General features: G+C 43.5%; 1 pseudogene; it reads left to right on the top strand.

The window, feature by feature from the left end:
* Positions 1 to 2289: 2289 nt before the first annotated feature.
* The window catches only part of LOC115872551, a 1660-nt pseudogene continuing 631 nt past the window's right edge, over positions 2290 to 3318 (top strand).

The following is a 3318-nucleotide window of genomic DNA, read 5'->3' as shown; positions in this document are numbered from 1 at the left end:
TGTATGGTTATAATATATAAAGATCATAGTAAAGTCATAGAGACACTGAAACAAAAGAGTCAGACACATGTCTTGGTAGCATGCTCACCTCTTGGATGACCATGATCTCAGCAGCCAGGTCTGCTCAGAGAGAGGGAGGAGGAGAGACCCTCTTTCTTTCTGACCAAGGCCTATATAGACTTAGGGGCATGCAAACACCCCTGATTACAGGTAACCACATATGTCACAGGAAAAGGCTGTACAATAGGCAATACAGTAATGGGAGGGGGACGATCTAGATGTGTACACACAATAGGAAGAGGAGGGATTAGGGGTACACATGTGACAAGGTAAGCGGATCCTAGATTCAAGATGGCAACCTAACCTTGGTCATCCTTGAGCTGGCTAGACTTATTCTCCGGGCTCTCCAGGGAAACACTCACTATCTTTATCAGTAGGGTGTGAGCCTCACCTAGGCTGGGACAGACAGTAGTCTGATTGCTCTGGATGGCTGATTTCCCTCAGGGAGAATACCTCTAAGCAGCTGATCTCCCGCTATGTGCTAGCAAGCAGCATCTTAGGTTTAGTATATATTTCGGGGAGACAACCTGGGGGAAAACCCTATTGTATCCCACAGAGGGTGCCTGACACCACTGGGTCAGAGAATGGACCCAGATTTATTGTTTAAACTATACAAACATTAAAGAAAATTTTAGGCACCGATTGGATATTAGGCAGTGCCTATCACCCTCAGAATTCAGGGCAAGTTGAAAGGATGAATCAGACCCTAAAAGAGACTCTGGCTAAATTAACTCTAGAGACTGACACTGGGTGAGTGGCCGTCCTGCCTTTAACATTGTTACGTGTCCATTGTACCCATTTAAAGCCCCGCTACCACCTGGTTTGCTTGTACCTCTGGACTCACTCCTTATATATATGCCCCTATGTTCAACCAAAACAAGTACTCTGAGCTGTGCATGTAAGTTCATGTCATCCCCCAGGTGTACCTATTTAGTGGGACAGAAGGAAGAGAACACCTAGGCATAATCGCTGGAAGAACCCGATCTCACAGAGCCACTCCTATATTAGTGCCCCTTCTAGTAGGTCTAGGAGTGATGGGATCTTCAGCCCTAGGTGCCTCCACTCTTGTTACAGGCCAACAAGGTAGCTTATGCACGGCCCTAAGAGATGACTGTTGCTTTTATGCAAACAAAACTGGAATTGTTAGGCAGACCCAAGCAGAAATAAGGAAGGGATTAGTTTGTGCAGGAGCGAGTCAAACTGAGTCAGAAAACTCATATGCTCCCCAAAACCAGTAAAGAAAGATACGGAATGTGATAAGAACTGTGATGAGGAGTGTGATAGGAAGTTGAAAGTGTTCTCGGTTTGCAATAAGGAGAGAACAGGATGGTCCCAAGCTTGTGTACAGGTCAACTTCTATGCAAAAATATTCTGCTTCTGTACCCTGCAGCTTTTTATAAAAAGGATAGTTCCGGCAAATAGAAGCCTTCTCTAGCTCTTCGTCGTTAGCTATGAAATTAAAAAGGTGAAATTATCGAGAGTCAAGGAGCTCTAGTCCTAGTGACTCTCTGGGGTGCTTGGGGACGCTGTGTAACCCGGAACACTGGGACGATGGCCATATGTTTTCCCACACTCTGAGATGCCCTCTGGACACCGAGAACACAGCTGCATTTGTTAAGATTAGTCCCAAGGAATTGTTTGTGCTTACAGCAATCTTGCCATGATGTTATCGTTACACTATGCAAGCTATGTACCCTTGCCTCATTAATATATAAAGCTCTACTTTGGAAATAAAATTGCCTTTGGGTCATCAGTCCACTGGCCACTCTTCCTTCAGGTGGCCAATCACTGCAGGTCCACACTGCTGGACAGTAGCACCATTCCTCATTTCTTCAAGTACCCAATAGTTCTCAATGGGTGCTGCTCAATTTGTATGTATTTGTTCTTTCCCACCGATCTTTCTGTTGTTGGTTCCAATTTTATAGCGCTGTGATCTGAGAAGGTGGTTTGTAGTATCTTGATGTTTTAAAATGTATTGAGCTTGCTTTGTATCTTAACAAATGGTCTATTTTGGAGAGTGTTCCATGTGTGCAAGGAAAGAATGTATATTGTGTTGCCTGGTGGATTGTGCTGTATATGTCTAAGAGATCAAGTTGATTCACTGTATTGTTTAGTCCTTGTCTTTATTGAATTTCTTTCTAGTTCTTCTGTTCTTTCTCAAGAGTGGTGTATCGAAGTCTCCTATAATAGAAACTGGTGCTCTCTAGCCTGGGACTAGTTTGCGGCAAGATGGCCAAACGCACCAAGAAGTTCGGGATCGTGGGCAAATACGGGACCCGTTACGGTGCCTCCCTCAGGAACATGGTGAAGAAAATTGAAATCAGCCAACATGCCAAGCACACTTGCTCCTTCTGCGGCAAAACCAATATGAGGAGATGCGCTGTGGGCATCTGCGCTGCGGTTCCTGCGTGAAGACGGTAGCTGGTGGAGCCTGGACCTACAACACCACCTCTGCCGTCACAGTCAAGTCTGCCGTCAGAAGACTGAAGGAATTGAAAGACCAGGAGAAGCTCCACCATCTGAAACCTCTCTGGCCTGTAATAAATGGGTTAATTTATGTAAAAAAAAAAAAAAAAGAAACTGGTGTCTATTTCTCTCTTCAAATCTATGAGTTTAATTAATGTAGTTTGAAGGTCTTTCATTGGATGAATAAAGATTTCTTTTTTTATTTTATTGGGAACTCTTACAAATATTATAACAACCCATAATTCAATTAGATCCAGCATAGTTGTACAACTACTGCCACCATCTTTTAAAAAACATTTTCTTTCTGGTTGAACTCTTTGATATCAGCTCCCCTTTATCCCCTACCACCCCCATGAACCCTTAACATACTATATATTATTATTAGTTTTGCGCTATCTTGCACCATCCAATGTATCCATTCACCTACAAGTAGTTCCCCACGAGAAGAGTCATACGGTCCTCATTGCTATCATGCCCCTTTCTCCCTTCCCCAACATCTCTTCCCATTACTGTTTCTGAGGGGTTTTACTACCTTGGATTTTTGTGGGAAACAGAAAGATTTCTCCCTGGGTTGTCACACTGTTTGCCAGCACACTGTGAGTTCAGTGCTTAGAAGTTTTCTCCCTGAAGGCATCAGCCATCAAGAGCAATCAAACTTGTCTGTTCCACCACAGGTGGGGCTCACACCCTACTGTTTTGTTTTGTTTTTAATCAATTTATTGGGGCTCATACAATTCATCACAATACATCGATCAATTGTGTAAAGCACATCTATACATTTGTTGCCCTCAT

Source organism: Echinops telfairi, unplaced genomic scaffold (assembly GCF_000313985.2).
Source record: "Echinops telfairi isolate 266 unplaced genomic scaffold, ASM31398v2 ScPeMD7_7425;HRSCAF=8463, whole genome shotgun sequence".
Taxonomy (NCBI): Eukaryota; Metazoa; Chordata; class Mammalia; order Afrosoricida; family Tenrecidae; genus Echinops; species Echinops telfairi.
Note: the sequence above shows the minus strand (reverse complement) of the source record. Positions and strands in the feature narration are given on the sequence as shown.